General features: G+C 32.0%; 1 pseudogene; it reads right to left on the bottom strand.

The window, feature by feature from the left end:
• Window positions 1-7,650: 7,650 nt before the first annotated feature.
• Window positions 7,651-8,982, bottom strand: LOC140608343 (translocation protein SEC62 pseudogene; annotated as a pseudogene).
• Window positions 8,983-10,182: the final 1,200 nt, after the last annotated feature.

Here is a 10,182-nt window from a genome sequence, read left to right as displayed (position 1 = left end):
TTGAGTTGAGTTGTAAAACATCTAGCTAAAGTCCAAGAATTGCTATTTGGTGCTGTGGGAAACCCCTGTTCCCATATCACAGTTGGGTCCAGGAACCCAAAAGATTTACCAATTTCTGTAACATGCTTTGGATGACTAGGGTAGAAAACACTATCCAAAAAGAAACGTTGGGAGTTGCACTAATAACAAAGGATCAGAGTATTGAAAAAATTCAGAAACCTTCAATGTGTACTGATATAAAGCTTTTTGTGCAGCAGCAGAAAATGAGATCAGGCTACCAATGAGGAATTCCATATGCAGGCCCCCAGGCTCCTTTCTCAGTCACAAAGGATCTGTTTCATCTTGATGACAAAAAAGATACTTATAGGAATTGTGGTTTGAAGGGGGGCCCAGGCAAAAATTTACAGTTGTGCCTTTTACCCTTTTGATGCTTTAAATAATCTAGTTTGTGTAACCTACTACCAGGTATAAATCATAAACCAGTGTATCCCTAAACAATGCAGACAAGCAAGCTATGGCTATCTCCAAATGAGTTCCGAACTTTAAGCTTCATATTTCATACTTATTTTTGCCAAGGATCAAAGCAGACTTTCAGCCTTCCCTAAGGATAAGCACAGTGCTAAACTATTCCACTTAAAAGGTAACGCTACCTGACCCAGGAGCTAAGAGAAATATGGCTGAAATGAATGAAATACAGATTTGGTTTGTGTTATAAAAATGTACTACTTTAATTTTTAAAAATATTTTATTTATTTATTCATGAGAGACAGAGAGAGAGAGAGAGAGAGAGAGAGAGAGAGAGGCAGAGACACAGGCAGAGGGAGAAGCAGGTTTCATGCAGAGAGCCCGATGTGCGACTCCAGGATCACACCCTGAGCTGAAGGCAGACATTCAACCACTGAGCCACCCAGGTGTCCCAAAAATATACTACTTTAAAATCTAGAAACAATACGTATATTTTCCTATTTTCCTTATCTTTTTAATTTAGAGAGACTTTCTTAAACCTAAAGCACTTTCCTAAACCGAATTAAGATATGGTGCTTCAAGTTTGGAGGATAAATGAAAAGTAAATGGATGTACAGAATTTCCCATCAAAATCAGACTTCCTCCTCCTATCTTCACCTCCAGTTCCCTGTATTGTCAAAATCCCTTTCCTATTGCTTTGCAAGTTGTAAACAAGTTATAAGTTCTGTTTCTTTCTTTCTTGTTTTTTTTTGCTTTGTTGCTTTATTGCTATGAAAGTTATCACTGATGACTCCTATCCCTGCCCCTACATTTAGTTACCCACTTACAAAAACTTTTGAAATTTATCTTGGTAGTAAACATACTTATATTACCAACTCTATAATGAACTTTCTCCTCTTTTCTGCATTTTCTTCATTTGCTATCTCTGCCCAAATTTCTGTCCAAAAGCCATAAAAAGAAATGAAATCTTGCCATTTTCAATGACATGGATGGAGCTAGAGAGTACGATGCTAAGCAAAGTAGGTAAAAAAAAAAAAAAATCAATCATGTGCAATATAAGAAACAAATGAGCAAAGTGGAAAAAGAGGAGAGAGGCACAGGGTTACCAGAGGGGAGATGGACAGGGGAGTGAGTTAAATGGGTTATGGGGATTAAGGAGTGAACTTGTGATAAGTGCTGGGGCATGGTAGGGAAGTGTTGAATCACTATATTGTACACCTGAAACTCATATTACATTATATGTTAACTTACTGGAATTTAAGTTAAAAATTTTTAAAAGAATATTTAAAAATTTCAGGAAAAGAGTGGAAGGACAACTGCATATTTTGCTACTTAGCCTAAAATTTTCCCATTTCTCCATTTTCCTTATGCTGTTCCCATCTATTGCTTGTGCTGTTTGATATTATAGGATGATCCAATTCAAAAAAAGAATGATCAAAATATGGTTTGTTAACACAAATTCTCAGTTCTTTATAAATTTATTTAAGTTTAAATGTAGTTGAATTAACCAATATGAAGTTGAATATAGTGTTCTTCAATGTTAAAATGGAATATAATGTTAGAATGGAATATATGATCATTTCAGATAATAAATATCCTGCCATTCATATTAATATGATTTTTATTTCCTTTTAATTTTCATTTACTTTGATTCTAAAAACAAAACTTTGAATCAATTATGCCATTCATAAAGAATAACTACAGAAAGTCATATAGTCAAGTATTGCTGCCCTTTTCTTGAAAATATGCTGTAAAATAGGTCTACAGATATATTGATTTTGTACATGCTGATATATTTTCAGAGATATAGAAACACTCATGTTTGGGGGAGAGAATAATTTAATATTTCTAGAAAATATGAAAGTCATAAAACCAAGCTTTCAAAACTGACAGTACAGAGGCTAATTTTGTTATACATATTTATCAATTTTATGCATGAAAATAAAATATTTCATCACACAAATAGAAAGTGACATTGTATGCATAAATTCATGTACTATGGTTCAACTATAAATTGTGATTCAATGTGAATGTTTCAGAAAAGCTAATTTCTAATTACATAATTCTAATTACATAATTTCTAATTACATTTTATTACTACCAACTCCTGCATTAGTGATACTATTACATTGAACTCTTGAGATGATTATAAAAGTATTTTTATAACAAAATTAATTTTTAAAAAAGCAGAAAAATATGCAGAATCATGTAAATTTTCCATAAGTCCACCACAACTTGAAGTTTCTGTGTAGCTTTACAGCACAAGTAGGTGGGCACACATAAACCTGAGAATACCAAGTTTCTTAATGTAAATTTTATTAAGGAATTATCATAACTTTTTTCTCATACAATTAAGATTTCTCTAATGACATAATTTCTATAACTCCCCATATAATAACCTGTGAAGTTCTATGGTGTGTTTAGTTCATCAGTATGTCCCCATGATTAAAAGGGCTTATCACACAGGTGTTGCTTACTAGGTAATATTTAATCATAAAATAACACTAAAGAAATTTCAGTTATTTGACATATAGTGCTCTTAAATTTTTAAGTAATATAAACTTTTTTGTGTGCAGAGTGTATGCAATTCCGATAAGTAAACTAAAAGTACTTTGAAAAAAAGAATGGGGTTATATCCCTGTATTCATTCATTCTCTATTTCATGGGTCCTGAAACTACCTTTCCAGTGTCAATGAATTTTTTTGTCATCAAATATAAAACTCTTTTTATGTGTTTTTTTTCTACCAAAACATTTTGTCACATGCACATTATATACTTATATTTTCTTTGCCAGGTATATTGTTAGAAACTTAAGTTATTGCATAGAAGCCCATTTTTCCTGATATTGATTTTTAGAGCTGTATATTTTCCTCTCAGTACAGTTATAGCTCCATTTGATACATTTTGTTGTGCTGTGCAGTTTTGTTTTCATTCTGTTCTAAATATTTTCAAGTTTCCATTATGATTTCTTTTTCCAACAAGTTATTTAAAATTTTGGCTTTTAATTTCCAAATATTTGAAGATTTTCTAAATTTCCTTCTGTTATTGATACCAAATTTAATTTTATTGTTTTTAGAAAACACTTTCATTATAACAATAATTTTAAAATCATCAAAATTTATTTTATTTCCCAGCATACACCTATCATAGAAGTATTACATTTGGGCTTGGAAAAAATGTGTATTCTGATGTCATTTGGTGGAATGTTTTATATGTGTCAGGTTGAGTTACTTGATAGTGTTTTTCAGATTTTTTTTAAGATTTTCTATATCTTTGCTAACTCTCTATATTTTCAGAATTATTTGGCTTTTCATATTGAACTTCTTTTGAAATTTTTTATTGATATAAAATAAGTTATCAGTGTAATATTTTGAGTAAACTTGATTTTTTTTATATTTTTAAGAAATATAAAATTCACAAAATTTTTGTTTTGGAATTTTTGTATTTAATATTTTCTGCCCATATTCTTACAGGATTTTTGTTCTTTTCTATAGTTAATGTTCCCCATTATACTGCAGATATTAGCACTTTATCACAGATAGATGCTGCAAATACTTTCTTAGTCTCTCATTTATCTATTTAGTGATGATGCCCTCTGCCTCAAGGCTATGATTATTCTGTCATTTTATGTAGTCACATTTTATTATTATTATTATTTTGTACCTAGAATTTGATCTAATATAATTGATCTAATATAATAATAAATATATAATAATATTTATATATATCCATGATACTGACAAATTAGTTATTAATGTTTTTTCTAGTACTTGGATATTGTATTTTTTTGAGTAAATTTGAGACGTTTGAAGTTTCATTCTTGATGGTGATGAGGAATTGATCAAATTTTACTTTTCTTTTTAAGTGACTATCCAACTGTCAAAAATCTTTTGTTTAAAATGCCATTTTAAAATAAATAAATAAATAAATGATATTAAGTGCCATCTTTGTCACAAGAATTTGAGATAACTTCTTATCATTTGCTACTTTCTTTATATTAAGATAGATCTAATCTAAAAAATAGATCTAATTCTATAGTTTTTACCATATTTCCTTAGTTTATCATCCTCTGCAGCCCAATATGTGTTCTAGAAGCTTTATAGATTTAAAATTTGCTGATGCTGACTGTACCCACTACTAACTCGTAGCTCTTTAGCATTTTTCTTTTTTGTGTTTTTTTAATTAATTTATTTATTTTAGAAGGGAGGAGCAGAGGGAGAGAGAGAGAATCTCCAGCAGACTTCCTTCTGAGTGCAGAGTGCTATCTCACAGCCCTGAGATTATGACTTGAGCCAAAATCAAGAGTCAGCTGCTCAACTGACTGAGCCACCCAGGGGTCCCTGTGTTTATTTTTAATATGAAATTTAGCAATCCTTTACTTCCTCACCTCCAAGTAGAATAACCTGTCTCTGTGTAACTGATTTTCCTCCCGATGGAATGCTGTGGCTTCTAGATCTGGTCCCACTCACTTTCAAGTCCTTTCCTATGGGCAGCCCTGGTGGCACAGCAGTTTAGCGCTGCCTGCAGCCCAGGGTGTGATCCTGGAGACCCAGATCAAGTCCCACTTTGGGCTCCCTGCATGGAGCCTGCTTCTCCCTCTGCCTCTCTCTCTCCCCCTCTCTCTCTCTCTCTCTGTTGCTCATGAATAAATAAATAAAATCTTTAAAAAAAAATAGTCCTTTCCTAGAATTTGATGGGATTACCATGATGGCATTTTGGCATTAACACTGGAGTTTTTTCTGTTTTTGTTTTGGTTTTTTTTTTTTTTTTTTTTTTTTTGTTTGTTTTTTGTTGTTTGTTTGTTTGTTTTTTTCTGGGTTGTTCCAGGTACATTTAAGCTCTCCTGACTCTTTTGGAGAGTCTCCTGAGCCTCTTTTTTTTTTTTTTTTTTTCTACTCTGAGTAAACAGAGTCGCAGTACTAAACTGAAACTCAGAGATGTTTTGGAATATATTTTTTCTCTATTCATGGGTAATTTTAATGTTGCAGTATTTTCTGTCTTCTAGGAATGTTAAAAAATTCATGGGCCATCTGTGATTTTTTTCTTATCTTCATATATATATATATATGTGCGTGTGTGTGTGTGTGTGTGTATTTCACAATTAAGCAGCTACCATTATTTTCTCAGCTACAAGTCTGAAAAAGTAACTAGACTTTTATAATAGAGAACGATTTTAGGTAGAATATTTAGTTAGTTACTGCAGGTTTAATTTTACATAAAATATGATGTAGATTGGGAATAGCAATAAAGAGAGATAGTAGTGAGTCTGAAAGCTATTTTGGATGTAAAATTGATGGATTTATGATGGATTAGGTAGGAAGAATTAGAAATAAAGTGGTAACAAGAGTTATTCATGGATAACTTACAAAATATAACAGACAAAAAAAAATATAACAGACAATAAACCATTTTAAGAGATGATCAAAACAAAAGACTAGATTATAGGAAGATATTTGTTAGTTTTTGATATATTGAATAATATGTTAATAATTCTAAAAATTATTTAAAGGTATTAATTTAGAATTAACCTCTATCAGTAAAAGTGCATAATTTATCTGCTCTGAGATGGCTCTTATATCTGTGAGTGCAAACAAACTTTCCAAGGGTAGTCAAGTAAAATAACAATAATAATGTCCATTGATTTTAGTGATGTGGAAATACGTTGTGTCCAGTTCAGAGATATTTCAGAATTTTGATGGAACCAGGAACAAGACCAAGGAGTCTGAGAAGTGATATATTTAGATAAGTTTGAATTTTATTTTATTTTATTTTTTAAATATTTTATTTATTTATTCATGAGAGACACACACACCAAAGAGAGAGAGAGAGAGAGAGAGAGAGGGGCAGAGACACAGTCAAAAGGAGAAGCAGGCTCCATGCAGGGAGCCTAATGTGGGACTTGATACTGGGTCTTCAGGATCAAGAAGCCCAGGACCCTGGGCTGAGGGTGGTGCTAAACCGCTGAGCCACCCAGGCTGCCCAATAAGTTTGAATTTTAAAGACATATAGAAAGAATGTAAAATATACCAGAAACCACAGCCAATATGCTGGTGTGGAAATGTTAAGAAATGCTTTATTGTTTTTATTTTATGGTCATCTTACTACATTATCATTAGAGCTTTCATTATTAATGTGTTTTTTTTCTCTTATGTTTTCTTTTATGTTCTTTATTTTAAATTGATATTTTAGAACAGTAAATTATCTTTAATAGCAGTGCCTCCTGGTCTGATAATATAGTACCTCCTTTCTGAATGGAGAGATTTAAGATTAATCAAAATGAACATTAAGGCGTACAAACAGCTACTTTAAGTCTGCTCTTATTTAGTAAGGATCTATTAAGCTCATATTCAAATACATGGAATGTTGGCACAAAACTGAAGCTGCTGTAGAAAGATCACAGATGTTCTGTGGGTTATTGAAACTTCCATTTCTCTAAAAACATTACCCTTACATGGTCTTAATATTACAAATTTAAGCCTTGAGAAAATTTCTAAATAATAAGTAACACAATTAAAATAGAATGTTTATTTGTAAATTATGTACAGAATACATTTTTCACGACATGGAAATGGGAAGAAGAGCCATCGCCTTCCAACCAATGCTGTTTTGCTGTCTCTGTTGGAGGTGACTATCTTTCTCTGAGTCAGATGTACAAATCAGTTTGGATTCCCTAAGTTGGAAAAAGAGAATTTGTAGCTAAACTAAAAGTGTTGCTGCATTACTAGTTGGCTGGTTTCCATAAAGTGCTTTTGAACCTTGTGAACTCAGAATCTTAGAAATTTTTTGGTATACTTTTATAATCAACCAAAGCTGAACTATCAAGAACAAGGAGTTTAAGCATTTCATTTTAAAGAAACTGTGAAATGACTACATAACTATGCATAATCTAAAATGTTGGTGTTTCTCTCTTATCCCTTTCAGTTATTTTGATTAATCTAACAGTAAAAAGCCATACAACTATCAAAAATGCCATTAATCTAAATATCAGTGTGGAAAATGCATCTTTGGTAACTATCAAAATGAATAAAACCTACTTATTGTAAAATTATCAAATAGATACAACTTATAAATGGCTTTAGACTGTACCAATAATAGTATTCTATGAAATGAAGGACTAAATATAACTGCTTAGATGTCAAATACAGTCTACGGCCATACCACCCTGGCGCCCTATCTCGTCTTAGATGTCAAATACATTTCAGCAAATGGATTTAAAGAATGCTACAAATGTCACGTGTACATTAGGATGATCAGCCAACATAGAAAATCCAACCTCTTGCACTCATTTAGTCCCAAATTAGTCAGATTATGATTTTTCATGTGAAGATTTAGTTGTTTCTCCATCATTGTCTTCTTCTTCCCTCTCTTCACAATTCCCATCTGTTTGCTGTTCCAGTTCCTCTTTTGTGATCATTTCAAAATCATTCCCATTTCCACTACTGTATTGGGATCGGTCATCTTCCCTCCTGTCACTGTCTGTGCCTGAATGCCGTTCTCCACCTGAGCCTTCTGTTCCATGATTCCCTGGTCCTACTTTTCCCTCCTCATCTTCCTTTTTCTCACTGTCTGACTTTTCCTCACTGTTGGACTTCTGCTGCTTTTTGGTTTCAGATTTCTCATCTCTCTTTAAGTCTGCTTTTGGTCCTTTATATTCATGTGTGTACAGAGGCCTGAAGGAGTCAATGAAGCCCACGTGGACAGTCAGATTTGGCAAGAACCAAAAGTGGAGCCTTTCTCCAGTTATAAGCCAAACGATAAGAAACAGAATGCAACGAGCAACAACAAGGAGAAGAATGCTGGCTACAAAACAGCCTGCACCCACACTGAGGTAATAAACACCTACTCTCATTTCTGCTGGCCAAAGAGGGAAGAGGGTGGCTGCTATCACTGCAATCACAAGAATTAATCCCATGACAAATGTTTTAAAGTGAACTGGGTCATAGATCCACACAAATATCTCATTTCCATCCAGAAGAACTTGATCATCATGTGGCTCAAGTTTGAATTTTTTCTTAGTTTCCTTCTTTTTGGGAGTTCCTGGAGTTTCCTCCTTTTTAGTGTCTTTCTTTTCACCATCTTTTTTTTTTTTTTTCTCTTTCTCCTTTTTCGTCTTTTCATCCTTTAAATTTTCTTTCTTGCTCTTTTTATCTTCTTCTTTTCCACTTTTGGCCTTTCCTTTCTCTTTTTTCTTTTGTTATGTCTTTATCATACTTCATTATCATTACTTTTAGTGCCCGGTGAAAAAACTGCTTCTTTAAAAGCCTGTTGCAGTAGTCAACCACAGACTCCCTTGTTGTAAATAAAGCTTCCTCTCCTTTCTTGGCCTTTGCCCACTTTGAATCCAAAAGGCAATCCACTGCTTTTGAAGCAATGAAAATAAATAATCAAATCAGTGCCCCATCAAATTGGTAGACTTTGTTGGACAGTTAAATTGAAGATACTTGGCTACAGCCTTCTCTTCTTTAGATGATTCACCAACTACCCGGATCGCTTCTTGTGTCTCCTGCATTCTGCCATGTTGGCCGCGCCACCCCTCATTATTGTTTTAGAATTATTTTTGTAACTCCAGTAATTATTTTGGAATAGATTTTCCATCAGATTTCTTTATTTGAGCTTTACATGCCCTTAAATTCACTTCTGGATCCAAAGGTCCTTGGTGTCATCAATTCTTGAGCCTTTGGGAATTTTTTGCTTTGTAATTTAAACCGAGTTTTACTTTAGTCAATGGCCGGATTAGGATTAAATTTTCTAGGTCTGCTAAATTTTTTAGCATCCATCTAATTGTTTTTTAGGATCCAGAATTTTCTTGCTACTCTTTTCCCTATTGTCCTTGAATTTGTGTATTTATACTATTTATATGTCACTTTATTAGTATTTGAGTAAAATTTCAAGAATCCACAGAAGTAAATGTGTCTTCATTTAATCATCTTTTCTGCAATTTTTTTCTAAAATTATTCCTCAAATATAGTAGGACAGTTAATAACAGATCTTTTGTAAATGTACATTTCTATAAAATATTATAGATTAAAATTAATTAGTTATTTACAATATAAATTTCCTTTTCAAAATTGACTTTTTTAAGACTATTTACAATACAATATTTTATTAAAGAACATAACTAATAATTAGAATGGGAGAATATAATTCACATGCTCTCTGATGATTGTTTTAGTTAATTCTCAGCACACATACAAAAGAATAAGACCAACAAAAAAATCAAAAAGAAAGTAGATAGTTGGAAATACAATTAAAAGAAAAAGAAACAGCAGTGAGATGGGAAGTCCTAAAAGAATAAAAATAATATATAAATTAATCTTGTTACTTTCAACAAAATAAACCAAATAAACCAAATACTAGCTAACTTAATCAGACATAAAGTTGAGAAATAATGAGTAAATATAAGATGGGAAATAAAAAGCAGATAATTATTAAAGCTTAAAAAAGGATATTGATACCAAAAAGATATTAATATTAAAAAATCAAAGATTAAATTTAAAATTGATTAATTAGGCAAGACAGTAATTACATACTTCTATTCACTGTATAGATAATGATAATATATAACTGTTGTGTATAAACAGTTAAGAAGTATAAAGAAACAAATTTAGGAAAAAAAAAGACATTATATGATACCTGAGGTAGTTTATATTAGATGTATTGTTATTTCCCTGATTTTGTGATGTTGACAGTATTGTGTACTTTTAAAATATATAATTT

The sequence above is a fragment of the Canis lupus genome, chromosome 17 (assembly GCF_048164855.1).
Source record: "Canis lupus baileyi chromosome 17, mCanLup2.hap1, whole genome shotgun sequence".
NCBI classification, from domain to species: Eukaryota; Metazoa; Chordata; class Mammalia; order Carnivora; family Canidae; genus Canis; species Canis lupus.
Note: the sequence above shows the minus strand (reverse complement) of the source record. Positions and strands in the feature narration are given on the sequence as shown.